The sequence below is a fragment of the Pelodiscus sinensis genome, chromosome 1, assembly GCF_052426305.1.
Source record: "Pelodiscus sinensis isolate ZL-2025 chromosome 1, ASM5242630v1, whole genome shotgun sequence".
In the NCBI taxonomy this organism is placed as follows: Eukaryota; Metazoa; Chordata; order Testudines; family Trionychidae; genus Pelodiscus; species Pelodiscus sinensis.
In genome coordinates, this window is record NC_143052.1 from 160,840,638 (window position 1) to 160,854,052 (window position 13,415).

The following is a 13,415-nucleotide window of genomic DNA, read 5'->3' on the forward strand; positions in this document are numbered from 1 at the left end:
TGTAGTGTGACTCATTATAATCTCTAGACAGCAGTTCTATGAGAAGCAAAACACAGCCACCCCCGGCTGAGCCACTGGATCAATACTAACTTTGTCTCACTATGAAGTTTCTTTTGACATGTCTTATGCATAAGGGAAAAGTACATAACATACTTAGTGATAGAAATGTAGCCGTGTTAGTCTGGGGTAGCTGAAGCAAAATGCAGGACAATGTAGCACTTTAAAGACTAACAAGATGGTTTATTAGATGATGAGCTTTCGTGGGCCAGACCCACTTCCTCAGATCAAAAAAAGATTTTTTTGATCTGAGGAAGTGGGTCTGGCCCACGAAAGCTCATCATCTAATAAACCATCTTGTTAGTCTTTAAAGTGCTATATTGTCCTGCATTTTGCTTTAACATACTTAATACTCCCAGGAAAAAGATTTTTGCTTATTATGTTATGTTTTGCCATGAGTGGCCATTTAGCGGCAAAACTAGCCTTGCACTATATGACTGGAAGCATGACTACTGGATGCTAAATAACTTAGGGATGTTGCTGAGCATTAGCTAGGCCACCTTTACTATTCCTCCCTCATGTATGTGGGAATTCACACCTTGGGTGTCCTTGAGAACAGTTAGGGAGGTTGCTTTTGATATGCAACAGAGGACACAATACGTGCTGGTCACTGTTTCTTGTTACTTGGCAACAGTCTTTTTTCTCTTAGCAACAGAATGGAATAGCTTTGGAAGAGCGAAAAAAAGACAGAACATGAAAAGTGAAACCTTCATTTCATTGTGGACATGATCTTGAAGCCAAAATTGGTTTAATTTTTAGGTTTGAAGGAAAAGGATGTGTATAAACTAAACTTATAAAACCAGGCAAACTTTTAGACGATAGGCTTTTTGGGGGCTGCGGCTGTCAGTTTATGTTGTGACTCTAGATACAAACAAGTTAAAAAGCATTAACTACATGATTCTTTAATTTCACATGTGAATTCCTTTGTCATGAACATCTATTTATGAAATTTACAGGGCATCAGAATATATAAATACATTTCATTTATGAATTATGTTTTGTCTCCTCACCATCTGTATCATGAAATAATCTAGCTGTTGTCTGCAAATTCAGCGGTTGCTCACAAACAAAAACAAAACACCCGCTCCCCAAAAGAAACCCAAGCAAATGACTAGGGTTATTTATTTCAGGACAGAACACAGCCTTATACCTATTCCTGGCCTATTAAGATGTTTCTCGTTCATCAGAGCTAGGTTCTGGTTTTGTCCTGGGCTGTTCATCTCCTGTCTTCTCTGTTTCTGGTTTGGAACTCATTTTCCTATAACATCTTAATGTTATCTTACTGTTGCTGCTTCATTTAGGTGATTTGAACCAGGCTCACCACTGCAGCTGGTGGAATGCTCGTTTGTACAATTGTCCTTCTCACCCTGTTCTGGAGCTCATTCCAGCTTCTCCTGGGAGCAGACACAGAGATAAGGTTTTTGACAGACCCTGACAAAGAAGCAGTACAAAGAATTCAAGAAATGTCTGTGGCTGATGGATTTGGCTGAAGCAAAGCAAGTAAGAAATATCAATGAGCCACTGATTTAGTTACTTCCTCAAACATCTAAATCAGTAAGGGTCAGCAATGATAATCAACAAATATCCAAATATTTTAGCAATATTTTATGGAAAAGACTCTTTCTCCCCCAAATGCCTTGTAAAAGTAAACTGCAAAATTAAGGTTAGAGCTCAGGATGAACTACATATGAAGGTTAGGCAAAGGAGATATTTTATTTTTAGAGTAAAGGACAAAAAAACTTCTGTACACGAGGAAGCAGAGACTGGTATTCAGGCATGTTCCAATCCATTCCAAGCTATGCCACCTTTGCAAGTGGGAATGGGATACATGGCACAGCTATTTCCTATGGCTTTGTTCCTCTCTGCCCAGGAAATCAAGGTGTAAGTCCACATTAATAGAATAAATGGAATCGTCAGCTGGAAACTGACTGGGAACTTGTTTTCCTATGCAGAGAACTAGAAACTCACTCATGTAAGGTGGCTCAAGTTTTTACATGACATTTTAACACTCTACCATCTCTTTTCAAATTTATTTTTATTATCTGTTTTGCCATTGGAGCACTTTCCCACTCAAGAAGCATTTATATTTGAGAGTAAAATACATCTTTTCTTCATCCCAGTTGCATGCCCTATAAATCACAACTGCTGATTTAACCAAACAGAGCTTTCATCTTTAAGATCAAAACACCCAAATAGAGTCATCTTCCTCATAGATATCCAGTCTTAGAGGTATGGCCATGTTAGTTTGTAACTGAAAAAACTTAAAAAACAAAGAATGGTCCTGCAGCACCTTAAAAACTAACAAAACATGTAGATGGTATAATGTGTTTTTGTGAGCACAACCCACTTCTTCAGATGAATGGAGCAAGGGGTCCAGAGTCACAAATAAATAGCAAAGAAAGAGGGGATGGGGAGAGAAAGAGAAGAGCAATAAAGAAGAGAAAAGCAATGAAGCATGTGTGTAGGACAATGTAGCTGGAGAGTAGATAAATAGTGTCACTTACCTTACTATGCCATTTTTAGCACCTCCAGAACCCATGGTAGCAGATAGCCAGAAGATGCCCTGCTGTGACACAAGTAACAAGACGGAAGTTACTGGTGTATAGAATACAGAAAGTAATCAAGTCCCTTTAAAACAAAATTAAACTGTTTAAAAAACTCCTATTTTCTATGTTGCAAGCAGTGGTTAGAGATTAAATAATCATAATACTGTTTTTCAAAATCTGATACTGGAACAAAGATTATGGATAACATTATCAATTTTTCTCTAACAAGTTAGGAATTATCTTTCTCTGTTAGGCAAAGTCAAAGGGGCAAAAAAGGCAAATTAAAAATAAGATATACAACAGAAAACAGACAAATACAAATTTGTATCTTAATGGTTTTGTGATAGGTAGCTCAAGGTTACTATTTGCATTATTTATTCGGTGTATCTTTGTTTAATGTCCCTTAGTCACTTATATAAAGTATATTCTGTGATCTGAAAGATATGATTGTGAGAATGATTTTTCTTTAGAACCTGAAATTCAGCTGAAAGTATGTGAAAACTTGTCATAGAATCATAGAACACTAGAACTGGAAGGGACCTCGAGAGGTCCAGTCCCCTGCCCTCGTGGCAGGACCCATCTAGACTATCCCTGATAGATGTCTATCTAACCTGCTCTTAGGGTACGTCTAGCCCTGGGATGAGGCATACCTGGGAGGTTGACAAATGCCTTTGATGTCGAACGCGGAACGTCAAGACTACTGCGCTGAGCCAACAAACAGCTGATCAGCTCAGCGCGGCAGCCATGTAAATTTAAACGAAGCGGTGATTATTTAAATCTCCGCTTCACTTTCCTATGCTGGGTAGTCTAATCTACATGCCTCTGTCGCCAGAGGCATGTAGTCTAGATGTACCCTTAAATATCTCCAGAGATGGAAATTCCATAACCTCCCTAGACAACTTATTCCAGTATTTAACCACCCTGATAGTTAGGAAGTTTTTTCTAATGTCCAACCTAAACTTCCCTTGCTTCAGTTTAAGCCCATTGCTTCTTGTCCTATCCTCAGAGGCTAAGGAGAACAATTTTTCTCCCTCCTTCTTGTGACACCCTTTTAGATACCTGAAAACCGCTATCATGTCACCTCTTAGTCTTCTCTTTTTCAAACTAAACAAGCCCAATTCTTTCAGTCTTCCTTCATAGGTCATGTTCTCTAGACCTTTAATCATTCTTGTTACTCTTCTCTGGACTTTCTCCAATTTCTCCACATCTTTCTTGAAATGTGGTACCCAGAACCACTTTATGCGGTTATAAAGTTTTTAGTTTAATTCACCAATGGTGGCATTGTACTGATGCTGGACATAGGTTTTCAATTGCACCACATAGCAAAAAGCCACTGAGACCTTTGGTTTGTATATGCAGATAGTAGTTCAAAGGTTGTTTTTCTCTAGACACCTTTGGTGAGATTATGTGCAGTCTACTATGCCCATTTTTCAGCACCTCAATATTGAAAAAATAAGGCTAGACTAATTCATTCAAGCACAAATAAAATTACCCAAGGGCTATGCTAGAGAGCAGTAGATTTTAGAATGAAATTTGATTAACCCGTGGGCCTAGTGGGTTAACTTAAATGCATTTAAGAATGTGAATGTTAAGCCATAGCAAGAAGAATTATTTAGGACCATGCAAGATATAAACTATGGCCTGAATTTTCTGCTTGCTGCTGTAGAGATGATAGTCAATTTAGCAGATAAAATGATTGTGTGTGGAAGGGCTATTTTTCCTATTTTTTCCTTCACAGAGAAAATTTCGCTTTTCAAATAGTTGCATTTCATCATTTGCATGATGAAAAGGTGTGTAGATTATTGAAAATTATATATATTTGCTCCCAAAGAGATCCATGGACATGATGGGTGACCTTGTGCAAGCAACCTCATGCTGTGTCTCAATCATTCCATCAGCAAAATGAGGAGAATGATACTTACCTTCTTTGCAGAGCACCAAGATAAATGTGTGAAGAGCAATTTAAGAAGTGGGCATTCGTATGGCTATGTTAATCTCAGTTTTTGCATGTAAATATTCACAAAAGGTGAAGAGTTTAAGAGGCTAGAAGAGCTATTCAGAAGTCATCTCTGAGTTCTGTTTTTACTTAGCTGCTGGACTGAAAAACAGACTCATATGCAGATGTTATCTGCTGTCATTCTGTTGCCTTTCATCAAATGAGCTGCTAAATCTGTCTCTGTTTCCTTTATCTGGTCTAGGAACCACATGACATTTTCAATCTTAACTGTTGTGATAAAGGAAGATTAAAGGCCAATATCAACTAGATTTGGCTTAAAATTGGGGATGTTATACCTAAAGTTGTAGGACTCTAGTGGAAACTTTTTCACATTACAAAGAGCTAAACTACATATTTTATATATGCACATTACACATCATGCATATTTCAATACATATCATATTATGGCTGAGATTTCTCTGGTATATTTCTCCCATTAACATGATCAGTGAAAATCCCCCAAATATCACTCATTTTAATGTATCACTCACATCCATACTCTTTGTTATAAAAGCTGTACTTTGAAATTTTAACCGATCAACATACTATGCTCAAATCAGTAGGTATTTGTGTCATGAATTGTAAGTTATTTTTGTTGCATTTCTAATGTATGGGTGGCCAAGAAATTGTGACAGCAATTTTAAACAAGTAAAAAAGTATCACTCTTAGCACTTGCTACTTAACTATTTTTTCTTGTAGACTGAAAGCGTCGAAATTGTTTACCTGCCTTATAAGATCATAACAATATTCAGAGGAATACCTCCTTATTATGAAAAGCTAGGGGATAGTCAAAGTTTATCCTAAAATGGAACTTTCTAGTCCCAAATCAAAACTAGACTAGAACTAGAAAACTATAATCAACACTACCATTATATTTTTATATGCAACATACGGAAAGCGTTGGCAATATTTACATAAGCCATGTCTGGCAAATTAATAACAGAACTGAAAGAAATATGTATTTCCCCTAAGCTGCTACTGCCAACAGCAGAGAATAAGAACAAAAATGAGAGCTCAGTTTAAAAAACAAAAAGTTCTGATCTTATTCTTGGCACTAATCCTTTGAAATTTTATCAAATTACTTAATATTTTCTTACAGTGCATTTCCCTGTTTATACCCATTGCATGGAGAATAAAAATATATTCCATCTGTTTTACTATGTACCATTATGAAAAGTGGGAATAAAGTAGATGGAAGCTGATATTTAAGTGCAAATTTCTTATTAATACTAGAAGCTTTTATCAGTCTAGTAACAAATATTCTTGCAATTTACCACCCAGAGGGAAGAGCAAGAAGTAGTCAGGAATTCAAGAGATGCTGTCTGTTGCCACTATTTTAAAAAAGGGGGTTGCATTTACCTAAAATCTTTTATATAGGGGAACTATAAAAACTTTATGGCAATTCATCAGTTAGCTTTATAAAATCAGTCAGATAGTTATCCTCTTTATGCAAATAAGACCACAGTGAAGAGGTTAAGATCATTTCAAAGAATGACTATTAATTTGGGATGCACAATGAGAAGCACCAATGTAGCTTAATTTTTGAAACTATTGTCTTCTTACAGTCCCTATAAGAATGAGTTCTGGGAGCCTGTCACTTTTATAAATCAGGCTCAAGTTTCTCAACCAAAAGTAGAAGCACCTAAAATCAGTGCCAATATTCCCCACAGTGGAACAGTAAGTCAATATTCAAGGAGCAGTACCCTGAAATGCAGATACTCTTGAAAAATAAGTTAAAATTTGAGGACCCCTGATCTGTTTATAAAATAAAATAAAATAAAATAAAATAAAATAAAATAAAATAAAATAAAAAGATCTGAAAAGCATTTGATTAGGATTTAAAGCTATATGGCAATTTATCTTCTTCAGGATTAGCAAACCAGTACGTCATTGACACTGCAGGGCTTCCAGCAACAAAAAGTTTTACTAATTCTTATACTGTACTGAAGACACTACCCATTTTCCATACTGAATAAAAGAAAGGAACTAAAGTGGTTATATTATACAAAATAGAAACCTGAAAGGTATTTTAGTGTATTTTGGTGAGAGTCTGGAGATTACAAAGCAGGCAGAGTCTACAGGTGACTGGAGCAGGAACTTGGAAAATCATGAAAAGAAGAGTTAAAATTCCAGCAAGGGATGCTTGGGTTGGACATTTGGAAAAAAACTAACCTTTCTAACTGCCAAGGGTAAATGAATTACCTTGGGAGGTTGTGAAATCTCCACCACTGGAGATTTGTAAAAGTAGATTAGACAAAAACCTGTCAGGGATGATTTAGACAAGGGGTGGGTAAATACTGGCTTGCAATCTGAATCCAGTCCACCGGGGTTAGCCCTTGGTGGGCCCCCACTCCACTGTATTTACCTGCATCTCCAAAGTTACAGAGGATCACAGATAACCATTCCCAGCCAATGGGAGCTGTGATCACCCATACGTGCAGAGGTGCAGGTAAATATAGTGGCAGCAGCCAACCAGGGGCTAACCTGGTGAACTGCCACTGTTTTATTGCCCACACAAGGTCGAGATGGTACTTGGTCTTTCCAGGAGTGCAGGAGACTGGTCTCTATGACCTCACCAAGCTCCTTCCAGTTCTTTGACTCTATGAAAACAGAGAAAGCTGGCAACCATGAAAGTGGCTGTGGCAGTCAAGCCGACATCCATATTTTAATTGTTCAAGTTAATTTAGGTTTTAAATGCACCAAGAAGACTAATACAAGTAAGAATGAAAAACATACAGCAAAATTTAAGATGAAGTGGCACATGTGTCACACAGCCTTAACAAAACTGAGAAAAGTTTCATCTACTTAAGTCTCCACACTAATGCAGAAATAGTCCCTTATGTATAATTCATTGTCAGTGGAAAGATATTCCAAAAGGGAAACAAAAACAAGGATTGAATTTCTGAGGTTTGTGGTCAAAGGAGCGTGAGTTGTTGTTGATAAAAATAAGAAGGGTTTTTGCTATAACTTAATACAAACATTGCTAGTAGAGATTAGCAAATAACTAGCAACAAATACACCTAGTTTCCCTATTTAAGTGTGAGGACAGCCCAAACATATTTCACAGGCCCGCCAATGGGGGGAGAGGTGCAAATGGACAACTGTCCTTGGCCACAACTGTGGCCGTAGCCCCAGACCCTTTAAATAGCTGCTGGAGCACTGAATCAGTGCTCTGAAGGTTTTTGGGGCTGCTGTGGTCTGTGCAGTGCTGAGGGTTGGCTGACCCCAGCCCTGTCTCTTCTGCCCAAGGCATCATCCTTCCTGGAGGCCTGGAGCCAGTCTCTCTTCACTCCCCCAGACCTTACCCAGGGATCCAGACATTATTGGTTCACCTGGTCTTTCATCATCCATGTCACTGTAAATAATTCCCTAATTTGTTTAGTAAATAATTCTTAGTCTCCAGCTACAGGGGGCAAATGGTTCGTTCTAAAAATTTGCAATACACACCAGTCACATAAAAATGTTTCTGTTCCCTGATATGGTGACTTCTTGAACTATCACAGTGTTGTAAATACTAACTTCTAAGAAATTCTCTATGGTAAATTCACTTGAGTGATGAAACCACATAAAGGTGTATCCACTTTTTAAAAATCTCAAAAAATTAAGTGGGTTGCAAGTAATGCATAGGCCTAGACTAGGCACTATGTTGCAGGGACTATTTCCCACTTGACAAATTTTCCAATGTAAAGCCATGTTCCATGAGTCTGATTGTTAGTAAAAAGTTTATACATTTGACTCTTCAATGAAAGGAACAATGGAGTTACAAATGTTGTAAAAATCAAAAATTCCAATTCAAATGTATTTTTTGCAGAAAAGGATTTCACTAGTTTCTCAGCAAAAGATATACTCAGGAGGAACTGGAAATTTTATGGTTAGCAGAACAAAAATCCTTAGCCAGGTTAAAACAAAGATCACCCTTTCACAAAGCTCGAGCTGATATGCTAACTATAGCATTCAGTCCTACAAACAGATGCCTCTGTTTTTGCAAGATTCAAATAGGTTTGCCAGGTGTCCGGTCTTGGACCGGACAGTCCGGTATTCACAGCTTCTGTCTGGTAAAAAAAAACCAGAAATTACTGGACATATAAAATGTCTGGTATTTTCTGTTTTTTGTTGGATGGAAAGCTGCTTGGGACATTCTTCCCCTGCCATGTCTGGAGCGGGTGGTGGGAGTGGGGGCATGTAAAGGCACCATGACTTTTTTTTTTTTGGTGCAGGGTTTTTTTGGGGGGGCTCAACAACTTTGGTCCCCGGTTTTTTTTTATGTGAAACTATCTGGCAACCCTAGATGCAAAATATCCTTAGTCCTCACTGACTAAGAGTTAGGGGCTGTTGATTTTTGTCAGTGCCAATATCTAGACTATTATATAAAGCACCAATTATTTAACTTAGGATCTTATGAAATAGTATCTTTTTGCTATAAGCTCAAAGACCTTAGCTAACATAATTAGCAAGAGGATTTTAACAGCTATGTATTTATACCTCTGAACTTGCACCAGCATCATTGACGAAATCCTCAAAAGTAAATCAAATATTGTGGACTTGTGTACACGGTGCATTCGTCTGACCTACAAAGGTGTACATTAAGGGTGAGGAATCTTTCTCATGCCAGCCACATGCGGTTCATCCAGGTTAGCTCCTAACAGGCCAAGAGATAGTTTGTTTTCCTGAGCGTCTGCAGGTACAGACCCCTGCATCTCCCAGTGATGACAGTTCACCATTCCCAGCCAATGGGAGCTGTGGAAAGTGGCGTAGGAATGTAGAGAAACATTATATCTTACAATCATTTTGATGGGTCACTGGTAGATTTTCCACTTCCCTAACAGCTCCTTAAATCCAAAATACAGCTCCGTTTTTTGTTAGTCTTGACTGATATATGCAGAAGTGATAAATTAACAATAATAAGGCCAACATTTTCAGATCTGAGTACCGAAAGCTAACAGTTGAAACAAATTGGTGTCACTGTCTAAAAAGCTGACCACCCATAGTTCAGCAATAGCAATAGTTGTTGTGGAAACTGAAAAGTTAGGCCATATCTATTTAGGTGCTTAACACTGGGTCGTAAAATTATAACTTAGTGACATTTGAAGATAGCATCTTGATCTATGAATAGGAATATATATATATCAAGACATTCAATGCCATTTTTTATAAATCAGTGTCACTGAGTTTCAGAGCAATAGCCATGTTAGTCTGTAACTTTAAAAACAGCGAGTAGTCCTGTGGCACCTTAGAGACGTGTTATCTACCATATAATCAATCATAAAGCTATTAATACAGAGGAGAAACAACTGGATAAAACTTATTTAAGGATTACAACCTAGAATGAATGCCATGAATAGTTCTATCATTAGGGTACTCACTTTGTGCATTGTGTTAATGGTGACTGAAATTATAAGATATTGTTTCTGATTCCTGAAAGGATGATTTCCAAACTCTCAGTATTTCCAGAATAGCCAGGCAGAATCCTCTGGTTTGAAATGTGATGCTCATGTGGTTGCATGAATATTCACTGTGTACCTCTTCTTTGTATGATACACTTTCCAATGAAATCTCATACACATCTTCTGAGTTGCAGATACAATTAAGTGAATCTGTGGTACATTCTTCTAGTGAGCATTCACAACTTATATTGTGTAGCATTCACTTAGCTCTAAATCACAGTAACTGAGTAGTGATAAATTCAGTATTTCAAGCCAATTCCAAGAGAACTCTAAGCACAATTAGAACGACAACATCCAAGAGTGCCCAAATGTTGGCAGTATGTCTTATTGGGTTCCTGTAAGTAAACCTAAAGCCACTTTCTGGAGGCTGACATTTTAAAAGGCAATTATTGAAGTAATTACTTGGGTTTTTTTTAAGTGCAGACAGTGGTTTTTCTGTTACTGAAATGAGCAACTGTGTTTGTCAATGTTATTTGCCACAGCACTGAATGACTTTCAAGTCCAATTAAAGGCCACATTATTGATGATCTATGACTCAAAGCTCCCTTTGAGACAAAATTATTAAGTGATCAACACCTAATTCCAGAAATTGTTTGCTAGGAATTAACTTCTATATGTTCTCTCCTGCTTGTGTTCTAAATAGAAAATATGGAATGGAATATGTGATGGATAATTAACTGTGGTACATGCAATCATGGTTCTTAAGCAGTAAAATGTCGTCATTAAGGAAATTACAATTACAGATGCTAAATGGCTTCCCACTAGCTCCAATTACAGCCATTGAATTGAAAAGTCTTCCTTGATGATTAAATTCTGTGTGAAGTTCTGTTCAACAAACATACACATCTAGTTTCTCAATAATACACTGTGGCTACGTCTAGACTGGCCCCTTCTCCGGAACAGTCATGCAAAGCAGGTAAGTCAGAATAGGGAAATCCACGGGGGATTTAAATATCCCCCGCGGGATTTAAATAAAGATGTCTGCCGCTTTTTTTCCGGCTTGGGGAAAAGCCGGAAAAAAGCGTCTAGACTGGCGCGATCCTCCGGAATAAAGCCCTTTTCCGGAGGATCTCTTATTCCTTCTCTTATTCCTACTTTAAAGTAGGAATAAGAGATCCTCCGGAAAAGGGCTTTATTCCGGAGGATCACGCCAGTCTAGACGCTTTTTTCCGGCTTTTCCCCAAGCCGGAAAAAAAGCGGCGGCCATGTTTATTTAAATCCCACGGGGGATATTTAAATCCCCCGCGGATTTCCCTATTCTGACTTGCCTACTTTGCATGACTGTTCCGGAGAAGGGGCCAGTCTAATCGTAGCCTGTAAGTGTGCATACCGAAGAAAAATATTTACTCTCTGTCAGATGAGCTCAGAAACTTAACCACTACTATTTGGCTTTGACCCATTCCTCTTAGAAATTCCTGCAGGCATCAAACCAGAGTAAGTACTATATTTCCAATGCATAGAAACTTTTTTTTTAATTAAACCCAATTGTCAGTTTGGAATGAACACTGCTTTCTGTAGGAAAGAGAATGTACTCAAGTATATACTCCACAAAGTGGTTGAAGTGGACTATTTCTGACTGTTCCTTCAATTCCTCTCAGGTTGTTTTGACTACCTTGTCAACACAAACACTATGCAAACATTAGCTTATTCCTTGTAAGAGCTCAGGGTATTGGGCTCTTGATCCTTCCGCAAAGGAACAAAGAACTGGGATAGATCAGACACAAAAGGTCATTCCTTTGATATGCAATACCACTGGATTTAGTGGAGTCTGCTAATTAGCATGCTAAAAGCTCTCTGGAAGCAACATGGATCCCTGCAGTAGAACTTCAAAGTCATTTGACTTGTAGATGAATATTACAGAGGAAATTGTGGTTTTATAAATCAAGTTGTCTTTTTTTTTTCTATTTTATCATTCTGACAGTGCGCTTCTCAAACTCCATTGCTTCATTAGTGTATTTTGATTTTCCTCAGTACTACTCCCATCCTGTTCACTCTAATTTTACTGTTACTCATTGTTTTGAATCATGTCTGTCTAGCCAGTGTTTTACATTTTTAGTAACATAGTCATAGGCCCTTACTATTCTCAAGGAATCAAGGAAGAACATTACTATTTAGGGCAACTACGTCTGTATTTCCCCCTGGTCATCCTGCAGGGGCACTCATACTAAGCTCCAAGCTCCTTGGATGTCACTGCTTTTTGGGTGAGGACCAGATTTTTTTCAGGCTGTGCAGTTCCCTGCCCACACTGTGAATTCTCCAGCAAGGCAGACTACCTAGCCACACCTTCATTGGTGCTGTGCTTCTCCTCAAAGGCTATGAAAAGTTTAATTTCCACAGTTATGTTATCACACTGCCCAACACATTTAATCTTAAAATGAAAATATGACAGAGAAAACATAGTAAGACTCTCACCTAGGACAATGAGTGTAGAGATCAGCCTACCTGCAACAAAGGCGCTGATAGGAGATCAGTCCGTAAAGTCCAACCAATGGGCTTTTCTGTGGCTGTAAATACATTATCGAATTTTAATCAGAAGAAGCATCGATATCTATAGGATAGTCTTTCCTTCATACAGGTTGGTTCACAGACTAAGAATATGTACTCAGTCGTACAATGATTCTCTCTTTACGGCATAGCTTCAAAAGGCTGGATTCAGAGGTGGGAATTTGCACTCACTTCTGTGGGGTTATTTCTGAGGAAACCCACTTAAGTTGGTCTGTCATGACAGTACATTCTTGCCTGACAGACTGTTTAAAACAATCTTTTCATGCTCAGAAACTTTCCAGGGTTTGCATGGGCCATCTTTTCATCTACCTGAAAAATCATATACAATTCCACACTAATATGTGAACTTTACATTTATCTCCATTGCAAAGTGTTTGTCACAGATCAATTCAGATTACTATGCTATGAAGCATATTTGATTAAAAAAGACTTCACATTTTCTAATCTTTTGCCCATATCCAGAATCATCTCCATTGAATAGTATCAGAAGGGGTAGCCATGTCAGCGTGAATCTGAATGAACAACAAGAAGTCCTGTGGCACCTTATAGACTAACAGATTTATTGGAGCATAAGCTTTCATGGGCAAAGATACATCTGACAATGTGGGTCTTTACCCACAAAAGCTTATGCTCCAATAAATCTGTTAGTCTATGAGGGTATGTCTACACTACCACCCTAGTTCGAACTAGGGTGGTTAATGTAGGCAACCGAAGTTGCAAATGAAGCCCGGGATTTAAATATCCCGGGCTTCATTTGCATTTTACCGGGCGCCGCCATTTTTAAAGCCCCGGTAGTTCGGACTCCGGCACAGAGTAGGTAGTTCGGATTAGGCTCTCTAATCCGAACTACCGATACACCTCGGTTCC

The 13,415-nt window shown here is 38.2% G+C and overlaps 1 long non-coding RNA gene across 1 annotated transcript in view; it reads right to left on the minus strand.

Moving 5' to 3' along the window:
• Window positions 1-353: 353 nt before the first annotated feature.
• Window positions 354-13,415, minus strand: part of LOC112544762 (uncharacterized) — a 102,384-nt gene continuing 89,322 nt past the window's right edge. The window contains exons 2-4 of the long non-coding RNA XR_003088091.3: window positions 12,486-12,547; window positions 2,562-2,623; window positions 354-1,451 (exon numbers count right to left, since the gene is read on the minus strand). This is a non-coding gene — a long non-coding RNA (uncharacterized LOC112544762). The remainder of the gene's footprint in view (window positions 1,452-2,561; window positions 2,624-12,485; window positions 12,548-13,415) is intronic.